The 12,824-nt window shown below is 43.9% G+C and overlaps 1 long non-coding RNA gene across 2 annotated transcripts in view; it reads right to left on the bottom strand.

The window, feature by feature from the left end:
* Nucleotides 1-476: 476 nt before the first annotated feature.
* LOC133060465 (uncharacterized) overlaps nucleotides 477-12,824 on the bottom strand; it is a 28,414-nt gene continuing 16,066 nt past the window's right edge. For both annotated transcript variants that reach the window (XR_009693769.1, XR_009693770.1), the window contains exon 3: nucleotides 477-936. This is a non-coding gene — a long non-coding RNA (uncharacterized LOC133060465). The remainder of the gene's footprint in view (nucleotides 937-12,824) is intronic.

Raw genomic sequence — 12,824 nt, 5'->3', positions numbered from 1 at the left:
ACACACCACACAGGAATTTGACAAGCTCAGTTTTTGCCAGAGGTGAGATTTGGGCCTCAAATGACTCTCTTTTCGGGAGTATATGTCACAAGCAGCTACACTGCCTCACTGCCATTACCTTTGACAATTAGAAAAAAAGGAGAAACTAGTTTTCCCTCAAAGTTTCTCCCAAAGGATTTGAATGGTTCTTATTCCCCTCCTGACTTGGCTTGAAAAGACTCAATCATAGTGGCAGAATGAGCACTAAGGTTTTTTGCATGGGGTGGTTTAAATTCTTTTTTTTAATTGGAGTATAACTGCTTTACAATGTCATGTTAATTTCTGATGTACAGCAACGTGAATCCGCTATATGTAGACATATACCCCCTCCCTCATGAGCCTCCCTCCACTCCCACCTCCATCCCATCCCTCTACGTCATCACAGAGCATCAAGCTGAGCTCCCTGTGCTACCCAGCAGGTTCCCACTAGCTATCTATTTTACACATGGTAGCATATATATGTCAGTGCTACTCACAATTCAAAAAGACACATGTACCCCAGTGTTCGTCGCAGCACTATTTACAACAGCCAGACATGGGAGCAGTATGACACGTCCATCAGCAGATGAATGGATAAAGAAAATGTGGTCCATATTTACAATGGAATATTGAGGGCTTGCTGAGTCACTCAGTCATGTCCAGCTCTTTGCAACCCCATGGACTGTAGCCTTCCATTCTCCTCTGTCCATGGAATTTTCCAGACAAGAATACTGGCACGGGTTTCCATTTCCTACTCCAAGGGATCTTCCTGACCCAGGGGTCGAAACTGCATCTCCTGCGCCAGGCAGGTGGATTCTTTACCACTGTGCCACCTGGTAAGCCCTTGCGATGGAATATCACTCAGCCATAAAAGCAACAAAATTGGGTCATCTGTAGTGATGTGGATGAACCTAGAGTCTGTCATACAGAATGAAGTAAGTCAGTAAGAGAAAAACAAATATCATATATTAACACATATATAAGATTTTTAGAGCCAGTGCTTCTGGTTCAAGGATTATACCATGACCTCAAATTAGAGGTCTTATGGGGTCCACAAGATACAAAAGAGCTAATTCCAGAAGGAAAGTCTTCTGAACCTGAGAGGTGAGAACATTCTTCCAGATTCATCCTAGGAGGGACATGCACCCACAGAGGAAAAGTTTCTGAGACCTTTAGGCTTCTGTAGGCTAGCTCCCCATCAGACACTGGGGCTAGCCTCACTTTCCTCCTAGAATGAGTTGCTAGCTCAGGTATCAATTATGGAAAGCGCATCACTTACATAACTTTAGAGCCAGGAGAGACTTCAGAAAGCCAACCCCATCACGCTCCAGCCGGGAAGATTGGAGAAAGTGGTTCAGCCTACAGGACCACTCCAAATCAAGGACAGAGTGTCTAGATCCTTAAACCAGTGTTCTGTCCCCCACACCTTGAGATCTTTGCTAGCAAAACCCCTAAATTCTCTAGACAGGAGCTACCCTGCGAGACAACTTTTTAGTCATTAAAGTAAAATGCCACTCACCTCAAATTCTAGAAACGGAAATCATCTTCCCCTCACCACCCTCACCATCCCACCCCAGCCTTGAAAAGTGGATGAGAATGGTGCTGAGGAAAGTTTCAGCTTCTTTTCAGCTTTATATGGAATTCATTAACGTGCATGGGGAAAAAGACTACTGTCTGATTTGTTTGTGGTTCTAAATTAACAGTGATGAAGTTTTCAACAGAAAGACAGCATTGCTGGGAAAAGGAGGCCAGGGGATGGCTGGATAAAGCCACCAAGCTTCCAGCTCCAGCCCTCAAGAGTCAGATTGCTCCTGAGAAAATGCAACGGAGCAAAGCCCCTTCCCGATGCACCTTGCCACCCTGCGCTGACCCTCTGCTGTGTGCCGAGGAGAGTGCCAAGGTAGGAAGTGATGGGGGAGCCACAGGCCAGAGGAAGGCAGATCGCTTCGCTGTTTTACTTCAGCTGTAAATTTTCTGGGCTATACGAGCGTGACAATTGATTTATTTTTCATTTAATACAGATTTATCCTGTGACGCTTTGAACACTCGATGACTCAGAATGGAGAATTTTCAGTTTAGCAAAGCAAACGCTCAATAAATATTATTGGATATGAAATTTGTTAATCTGCACTTCCCTTGTTTGGAGATAACCAGATTTTCTGCTGCCCCATTTGACAGATCTCCAACCTCTAGCATTTCAATGTTAATCTGAAACAGTAAGTGATCAAGGCTCAGAAATTATTCTCTTTTCAGTCAAGACTGACATTAAAGAAAAAAAAATCAAATTCTTAAAATCACCCCAAAGAACAAGTCAAGAATCCCTGGGGAATCTAATCAGATCTATTATGCTAACTATGAAGACACTATTGCCCCAAGCCCTCAAGAAAAGATCTTAAGGATATAGAAATTAAATTGCCACATCTAATGGATTCACTGTGTGACTAAATCACTGTATTATTTCTCATGTTTGAGGAGATACACAAATTTCACGGACATGCCCACTCCCGGCTTCCATACCCCTGCTCTGACAGCTGTTGCCTTGCCCCGGTGTCTAAGGTCAGGTTCATTGGTGATGGAGCCCAGCGGTTCTTACTCAAGTGGGCTGAATGCATGAAAGAGTTTTCTGTTAACATTATTCTGATGCTTTCAGGAGACCCCCTCCCCACTTCGTCCCAGGGAAGATTCTGCCTGGCCTCTTCATGATGGGAGGTGGAAGCGATTAAAGCCACGGGCTAGATGAAAGCTCTTTCATCTGAGAGTCTGAATAGCATAGGATGGTTCGGGTCACCCAGCTGAACTCAAATAGGCTCTCCCCGCCCCTCCCCATGGCTTCCAACCTTCACCTTTATTTTCATCAATTTGCTTCTTCTTGTTCCCCATTTCTCATGCAAACTCTAGAGAGAAAACTAAATCCTTTCTGGGGAAAGGGTGGCGCAAACACATTCCACGAAGCATAGTAACGAGAATCTGTGACCTTTGCCTTTTCTTTCCTGATCTCTCCCGTAGATTGTCCTTGTCTTCCAACCGCAGCCTCAGTAGCATAATCTAAAATAGCCCCAAGGCTACAGGCATAACGTTTAGTTCTTTACTCTCAATTCCACTGACTGCATTTCAATATGGTGCATTTGCATAGGTATGTATGTGTGTGTATATATATATTTCTATTTAGAAAAAATTATTTAAAATATATTGAAATATGAAGCAAATATTATCATTATACAGTTTCATAATATGCATATGCATCATCTGAATAGTATAGTGTGTAATTTCATTTTTTCTCAAGTGAATTATAAATAGGGTTAATATATTTTTTAGCTCAATAGGGGACTTCTTTATCTGAACTCAGACAGGGACCATTTCTTCTCTTCTTTTGCTTTTTTGTTTTTTGTTTTCTTCTTTCTTTCTTTCTTTTTTTTTTTTTTTTTGACTGTGCCAGGCAGCATACAGGATCTTCCCTAGCCAAGGATGGAACCCACATCCCCTGCAGTGGAAGTGCCAAGTCTTAGCCACTGGACCACCAGGGAAGTCCTCCTCCCATTTTTATGAATTCTTCGCCTAGTGAACACGAAACGTCATGTGATGCATAAAGTTTAAAGTTACCTCCTCAGGGAGTCCTTTGCTCTCGTCATTTTTACCAGTTGCTAAGAAATTATTTTCATTTCCAACATAAGTTTTAGTCATGTTTTTTTGTTTGTTTATTTGTTTGGGGTTTTTAAAAAACTTTTTTAAGGATTCCCTTTTTTACTGGAGTGTAGTTGGTTTACAGAGTTTCAAGTGTACAGTAAAGTGAATCAGTTATGTGCATACATATATCCACTCTTTTTATGATTCTTTCCCACATAAGTGATTACAGTAGTGACTAGGGTTCCCTGTGCTATACAGTAGGTCCTAATTCGCTATCTATTTTATATACAGTACTGTGTATATAATCACAATCTCCCAGTTTATCCCCCCTTTTCTCCTCTGGTAACCATACTTTGTTTTCTACATCTATGACTCTATTTCTGTTCTGTAAATAAGTTCATTTGTACCATTTTTTTAGATTTCACATACAAGCAACATCGTACAATATTTATCTTTCTCCGTCCGACCTACTTCACTCAGTATGACAATCTCTTGCTCTATCTGTGTGCTAAGTCGCTTCAGTCACGTCTGACTCTTTGTGACCCTTTGGACTGTTGCCCACCAGGCTCCTCTGTCCATGGGATTCTCCAGGTAAGAATACTGGAGTGGGTTGCCATTTTCTCCTCCAGGGGATCATCCCGACCTAGGGATCGAACCTGCGTCTCTCTTGTCTCCTGCACTGGCAGGCAGGTTTTTTTCTCACCACTAGCGCCAGTTGTGTTTAAATAGGGGCTTCCCCTTAAAACTGTATCTACCTGTTAGAGAAAGAAACTAGAAAACACTCTGACTACATCTCAAACTCTCCCTCTTTTTTTTTAAAATCAAGCTACTATCTGAAATGGGCAACAGAAAGAAAAAAAGATGGTTCTCAGTAGAAAGTAAGGTGTACAGCCATTTGAGAGGGGACGCTGGTTATACCTGGCCACAAGAGTGATGGTCAGAAGGCAAGAGGCACCCCTCGGCAGAACAGGGAGCTCTGGCCGATGCCCAGATGGCAGGCTGGTGTGCATGGGCCCTGACCTCAGCCCAGAGCCCACAAATGAGGACGGGGCACCAAATGCAGAACTTGGAAGGAGGAGGTAAGAGAGAACCTCCAGACTCTCACACAGGCTCACTCACTCATAAAAAGGAACCTAAAATAGGATACACATGAACTTACTTACCAAAGAGAAACAGACTCACAGATGTAGAAAACAAACAGGGTTACCAAAGGGAAAAGGGGGTGGGGGAGGGATAAATGAGGAGTTTGGGATTAGCAGATACAAACGACTACATACAAAATGGATAAACAGCAAGGCCTACTGTAGAGCACAGGGAATTATATTTAGTTTATTCATCTAAACCACAATGGAAAAGGCTATGAAGAAGAATAGATACAAACTGGATCACTTTGCTGTACATCAGAAACTAATGCAACATTGTAAATCAACTGTATTCCGATTTTTAAAAAAAAAGATTAGGGAGTTCCCTGGTGGTCCAGTGGTTGGGAAGGAGGGTTCTGGGTTCAGTCCTAGTCGAGGAACTGGGATCCACCATGCTGCAGGGCAACTAAGCCAGCACATCACAACTACTGAGTCTGCACACCACGACTACTAAATCCACACACCACAACTAGAGAGAAGCCCATACACTACAGTCAAGAGAATGCATGCCACAACTCAGACCCAACACAACCATAAATGAATAACTAAATATATATATATATATAAAGAAGTAAAACATTCCATGAGTACTTGATTCCATATGAAGTGTGAAAATGTTAATCGCTCAGTCGTATCCGACTCTTTGTGACCCTATAAACTGTAGCCCACCAGGCTCCTCTATTTTTTTCAGTGTGCTATATTTAGATCTTTAATATGTATAATTAAATAAATACCATCATACTGGGGGCTTGTGGCTTGAACATATGAACTGGGGTGTGGGACACAAATGTGCAGTCCATTATACTGTATACCATAAAACAACCCACTACAAGGCCTCAGTGCCATTCATCAACAGTTCATTTCTCAAAATCGATGCGTTCACTGATTTCATCCGGACTCATTATGTATTTGGGATCCAGCTGGGGGGCAGCTGTTTCTGGACTGGATCCCTTGGGGCAGCTCGGTGGCCCATGTCTCTCTCCTCCCGTGGGCTAGCCTGGCCATGTGCTCGGGGTGGTGGCAGAAGAAGGAGAGAGAGACAAGCCTTTTCCATCATCTGGTTGAGTCACATCTGTTACCATCCCATTGGCCAGAGTCCATTCCCAAGTCTGAGCCACGGAAGCTTGGAGCACACCATAAAGTTACATCCTCAGTGGGGAGCACAAGGCGGACCCCTGGGACCACCATTTAATTCCCACCACCTCTTAATAGCTTCTCAGATATCTTACTTGTCTGCAGACATTCCCCTTTCCTCTCTGGAGGGGCATCAGAAAGTGTATGCAAGACCCTTTCCAGCACCATGATCCTGTGACAACTGCCTCAATGTTACATTTCATGTATAGCTTTATCCTACTGATGAAACAGTTAAGTAGTATTTTTACCCTAGTTAAATGGTATTTTAAGTGATATTTTGACATATTGTGGAGATGAGGTGATTTTTAAGTTTATAGTGTTCAATTAAACCAAGACTTATTGAAAGAGCCAGAAAGTAGGACTGTTCCAGTTTTCAGCAAATCTACTCCTGGATATGTATCCAAAAAAACTAAAAACACTGATTCGAAAAGATACATGCGCCCCAATGTTCATAGCAGCACTATTTACAATAGCCAAGGTACGGAGGGAAACTCTCCATCAACAGATGAATGGATAAAGAAGATATGAGCTATATGTATACAGATGCATGTGTGTGTGTGTATATGTATATATATACACACACATGTACACAATTGACTACTACTCAGTCATAAAAAAAGAACAAAGTTCTGCCCTTTGCAGCAATGTGGATTGACTTGGAGGGTATTATGCTAAGTGAAATAATCCAGACAGAGAAAGACAAACACTTTCTTTTTTTCAGATTCTTTCCTTTTTTTTAGATTTCACTTACATGTGGAATCTAAAAAACAGAACAAACTAGTGAATAATTTTTTAAAAGAAGCAGACTCACACACAGAACAAACTAGTAGTTATAATTGGGGAGAGGGAAGTGGGGAGGGACGATACAGGAGTGGGGGGAAGGATTATTAAGGGACTGCATGAAATCGTGTGTGTGAAACTTTTGAAAACTGTAAAGCACTATAGAATGTAAAGAAGCTTTCATTCAATTTAAAAACAACAGCAATAAAAAGACTGCTCAGGTTCTGTCCCTGCCCTGCCAACCCCGACTAGTCTTTCTCTGAAGAGAACTGGGGTTGCTTTAGGTACCGTCAAGTATCCAATGGGGCCTATTCTCAGCATATTCCAGTGTGGGTGAGAAAGATAACACCACATCCTGAAAAGCTACAAGGTGCAGGGAAAGAAAAAGACAAAAGAGCTATTATACCGACATCCTGATGAATTAAAAAAAAAAAAAAAAAAAAACCCTAGATGGAGATTTAAGCAAAAAACTAAGACTATGAGCTCGTGAGTTGTCAGGATAATTGAGAACATTATCCTCAGTGATAATGAACTAATGTAGAAGAAAGGTGTTTTTTCAGCACTGGAAACAAGTTGTACCAAAATATCAAATTTAGGGAGATCCCAGAGAGACAGTGTGACACATGTGTTCCGGGGGTGAAAAGGGCTCCCTCATCCTACAAAGCTGAACACATTCTTGCCTTCACCGGGGCTGGGGTCCTCACCGCAGGGAGGCAAAAGCCTGCAGCAGATTCCGGTGTCTGTAACCGGCCCTCCCTTTCTGCAGGGGGGCAAGTTCAGCCCAGAAGGGGCTGCCGTGGCGCAAAGCAGGCAAACTCTTGCTGAGAGCAGCCAAGAGTGTGGAACTTTGTCTCCCGGGAAGGTGCACTTCACCGCTCCTTCCCGAGTCCCCCCTGTGGGGTCAACCCCCCTGTGGCGGCCCTAAGCAGCACTCAGGATCTCAAGGAGAAGCCTCAACTCCACTTTTCCATCTGTGCGACTGAGCCATTCAGCCCAGGCTGGCTGAGGGCAGGCTGTTTGGACCAGAAATCACTGTCTGGACATGTCACCCAGCATCTCCCATCTCAGGGGCCATGCTAGCCCCTCCACACACACCAACTCTCAGGTTCACATTCTGCGAGTACCAGCCCCTGAGAGCAGACAAACCATCCTGGGAGGACTCAAAGGGCAGGAGCCGAGCCATGGGGAAGAAGATGAAATGTGGTCAGCCGGCACAGCGTTGGGTGCCTGGCGGGAGGAGCTGGGGTCCTGCTGAGTCCTGGTTCCCCCATCCCCTCCTCTGTCAGGACAAGGCACACGGCCCTGCCATGGACGTGTGTGGATGTGGAACCCCACACTCAGCCCACACAGTGACTCAGAGATGCCCGTGAGCTGATGCGGTCCCACTAGTTACCAACGCTCTGGGCGCTGCTGGTGATCGAAGCTGTGCCAATGGAGTACCATGCTAAAAAAGAGGCCAGTGAGAGACTTGGAGCTAGCTATCTGGAGCTAGCAGATAAAGCAACTGCTGGAAAGTCTCTTTCCATTGAACTAAGATGCGAAAAATGTAGGTTATCAGCTGACACACATTCACAGTTTGATTCCACACCTGGATTTCTGAATAAAACTATGAGAAAATGATGTCCTGTCTGTGTCTTTTTTTTTTTTTTTTTTTTACCATTTATTTGATTAATAGACAGAGGAGAATCAAAAAAATGTTTAGATGAAACTAACGCAGAAGACATAAGAGGTGCGGGTTCAGTCCCTGGATCAGGAAGATACCCTGGAGGAGGGCACGGCAACCCACTCCAGTATTCTTGCCTGGAGAACCTCATGGACAGAGGAGCCTGGTGGGCTACAGTCCATAGGGTCGCAAAGAATCGGACACGACTGAAACAACTTGGCATGCACACAGAAGACACCCCTTGAGCCATATCAGAAAATCACCCAAGTAATGGTAGCTTAGTCGGTGAAGAATCTGCCTGCAGTGCAGGAGACCCCAGTTCGATCTCTGGGTTGGGAAGGCCCCTTGAAGAAGGAAATGGCAAAACCTCTCCAGTATTCTTGGCTGGAAAATCCCATGGACAGAGAGGGAGCCTGGCAGGCTACAGTCCATGGGATTGCAAGAGTCAGACATGACTGAGCAACTAAACCACCACCATAGAAAAACACAAACACAGAAATGAAACCAAACAGTAGAGACACAGGAGTGGGCCTGACTCAGAAGGCGGTGATGTCTCTACTTCCCCAGCCTGCTTTCTCCCCCTGATCTGCCTTCTGTCTCAGCTCTCAGCGCTTTCTATCCGCAGCAGACATGAGACTGAATACTGCAAAACAGGCTACTCTTATATTAACCGGAGTTCAATCAAAGTGAAAGATGGAAAAGCTGGGGCTTACATATTTTTACTACAATACTTTTCAGCCAAGCTTTTAAAAACTCTCTATGTTGGGAGAAGTGTAAGCAAGCAGTGTATCTGGCAGGAGGAGACATGATATAAGCAAAGCTGGTGTGTGTATACAAAGACAACCCCCGCCCAAGTAAAAACCCCACCTCTCCTATAAGAACCTAAATCCAGGCTCCCCTCTCCTCATCCCCATGTGCTCTGGGGCAGCTGGCTTTTTTATGCTGGTCCTCTGGACGGTTTTAGGTGCCAAGGAGGTGGTCCCCACAAACTGCATCTTTCTATGAATCTTTCATAAAAGCACTTTTTCACTCTTAAGCAGTGGTAATCTGATGTTCATAGAGATTGATGAGGAGCCCTGGGTGTCAGTAGAGAATCAGACAGATGGCAATTGTGACAATAAATAACCGTAATGCCTTTCACTCTCTTGACCTCAACAATTCAAGGGTCTCAAAACACAGCAGAAACTTAGAATTATAGGGCAGGAAGAGACCTTGGGAAAGGGCACCTCATTCATCCTTCCAGCTTCTCACCCAGAGCTCAGATTAAAACAAGGCGCTCTCATCGGCACTTGGCCTCTGACTGCAGTGGGGCGGCTGTGTTGCTGGCGAGAACACCAATGTAGCCCGTGAGTTATGGGACAGGCTTTCTCCCTGCCCCAGGGGAAATCGAAGCTTCCAGACTCAAGGGCAGAGAATACAATGAGCTTGAGCTCCAGAGCCCTCCCAGGGAGATGGGGAAGCTGAAGAGAAGTTGGTGCCAAGGACCTGGCCAAGAGCAGCATCCTGGCAAGAAATGGCCACTCCGGCCACCAGGAAGGAGGAGATGCTGGGGAGCCAGGCTATGCCACAGACCATGCTGGCCCAGACCCACCACACCGTGGATACACATTGTAAATGACACAGCTCTTGGAGCCCAGGCCAAGACTTCATATGAGTCCATTCATCTTCACTGTCTGCTAATCAGCTGTTACGAGGGAACTTTTAAAAAAAAATCTTTTATTGAAATATCATCAGAGAACTCCATGGACAGAAAAACCTGGAGGGCTGCAGTCCATGGGGTCGCAGAGTCAGACACACCCAAGCAACTAAGCACATAGTTGGTTTGCAATGTTGTGTTAATTTCTGCCCTACAGCAAAGTGAACCAGTTCCACACATACCCCCTCTTCTTCAGATTCTTTCCCCACGCATGTCATTACAGTGTGGAGCAGAGTTCCCTGGGCTCTAAGAGGGAACTTGGCACGAGCTGGTAAATAGCCACCCACTCCACCTCTCATCCCCCAGCCTCCGTGACAGGGCGCCTGGTGAAGGACAGTGCACTCTATTTCCAGATGGGGGTGGGGACAGACAGAAGCCTGCAGTTCCCAAATCTCAGGGCTGGGCATAAACGATGGAGGACAAGTACAGAGAAGAATTGAAGCTTTGCTTTCAGTTACTCTTGTCTTCCCATTTCCCACCTTCAAGAACCAATCTGAGATGAATATCTGGCAAATTGGTTATAAATATCCTTATGTTTAATTTTTCTTCATTTCAAGGCTTCTTGAGACATCCCTCCCCCTTCATGGATTCAATAATCATAAATATTCCATCCAGACCACCTGGAGTTCTCCTGTTTTCTGTCTTGAGATCTTCCCCTTCCCCCTTCCCTCCTGAATCTGAGCTGTGTTTTAATTCTCATCTCTCTTGAAAAAGATCATCTTTGACTAGAAAGGCAGGAACTCCTATACCCATGAAGATCTATAGTAACACCCTTGTTCTCGAAATGCAAATACAAGAAGTAGCAGTGTTTTTAAGCCCTTTGGGTCTTTGCAGTTTCCAAAATTAGCAATCTGAATTGAAAGAGTTTTAAATCTTGACAAATTTCTCAACTTACTTTTTCCAATTAAAAAAAAATATATACATATAGTTGTGTTATCAGAAAACTGACCTTGAAGCAACAAATGCCCACAAATAAATAGTGCAGTTGACAAATCATTAAGAAAAAATGAAATTCTTTTTTTTATGAGTCCTATTTATGGCTCAATTATCCTATCCTAAGAACTGACATAGAAATAAATTCATGGGTGAGTGTGCGTGCTAAGTCACTTCAGTCATGTCCAACTTTTTGCAACCGTACGGACTGTAGCTCTCCAAGCAACCCTGTCCATTCAGGCATCACTAAAACAAGATAGACTCTAAAGTTCGAAGTGTTCTAGAAATAAACTTTCCTCAAAGGCACGGGTACAGCTAGCTCCTCCTCTGCCAGCCAAAGCACCGACCTTCCAGAGACGGTCCAAGCATCATAGTACGACAGTGCTCTGCCATCTGGTGGTCAAAAGTGAAATGACATGCAATCCTAAAGTAAATGGACCCTGACTATTCATCGGAGGGACTGATGCTGAAGCTGAAGCTCCAATACTTTGGCCACCTGATGCGAAGAGGTGACTCTCTGGAAAAGATCCTGATGCTGGGAAAGACCGAAGACAAGAGGAGAAGGGAGAGACAGGGGATGAGATGGTGGGATGGCATCACCAACTCAAACTCAATGGACATGAGTTTAAACAAACTCGGAGAGATAGTGAAGGATAGGGAAGCCTGGTGTGTTCATGAGGTCACAGGGAGTTGGACATGACTTAGTGACTGAGCAACAACTCAGCCAAAAGTCTGAAAATAGTCATATAACTTCATATAGATCATGAACAGGAAGATTTTCTCAAGTTCTTTATCAATGAGCAAAGGAAGTTGGGATTCTGAAAAAAACAAGCCAATTGTGAAGAATCTTCTCTAAGGCTTACCTTACATTGCTTGGTTGGATGAGCCTGACTGGTAACCAAACAGGTTCAGAAAAATTGCCGTTAAAAATTGAAGTCTGCAAATCCCTTTGGTCAAATGTCTGCGATGACCGTCCATTGTACCATGCACGTGTCTACTGGTGATCAAGTGAAGGAAACAAGTAGCTCATTTGGACAATACAGTTGATAATTGATATCAGTGGCTACTTGATAATACAAGACAGGGACCTGGAACACTCTGAGAACCACCCGTGGGTGTATTTACCCAGCTATGGTCTGCATGAGCACCTCCCAGAGTCTGGTCTATGAAAAACCAGTTCCAGAGACAACTTTCAAAACTGGTCAGAGATGTTTGGAAAACCACCACCCCTTCTCTAGTCTGCCTTCCATTTATCCTTCCGAGGAGATCCACGGGTTCTTTAGCATATGAAAGCCTCAGAGAATTCTGGCGGTAAAGTTGCTTAGCTTTGCTTAGCTCAGAATATCTGAAGTTTCTTGAACCTCTGAATCTATTTTCTGGCTTGCTTATTAGACTTTTGTTCTTGGGTACATTTTTAAAGCTGTGTGATTCTGTTTTATTTTATTTTTTATTTTTTTGGCCACACCATGCAGCCTGTGGAATCTTAGCTCCCCGACCAGGGACTGAACCCACATCCCCTGTATTGGAAGCAAGAAGTCTAAACCACCAAGGAAGTCCTGGGTCTTTTTTTTTTTTAATTGTTATGATTTTTAATATTACCCAAAGAATTTGAGGAATACAAGTCTAAATGCAGTCTCAGCTCTTACGCTAGTTGAGCAACATTTTCGAAAGTTCCCTAACCTCTGTGTGCCTTCTTTTTTTTTCAGATGTAAACCAAGGGAGAAAAACGAAGACAGAAAAATTATTTTATCTCAGCTGTTCTTAAACTCTGCCCTTGTCTCCCCATACACAACTTTCAACATTCTCTGTGGTGGGTCACCTGAAGCCATTATTC

Source organism: Dama dama, chromosome 8 (genome assembly GCF_033118175.1).
Source record: "Dama dama isolate Ldn47 chromosome 8, ASM3311817v1, whole genome shotgun sequence".
Classification (NCBI taxonomy): domain Eukaryota; kingdom Metazoa; phylum Chordata; class Mammalia; order Artiodactyla; family Cervidae; genus Dama; species Dama dama.
The sequence above is the reverse complement of the archived record's forward strand: the minus strand, read 5'-3'. Positions and strand labels throughout refer to the sequence as shown.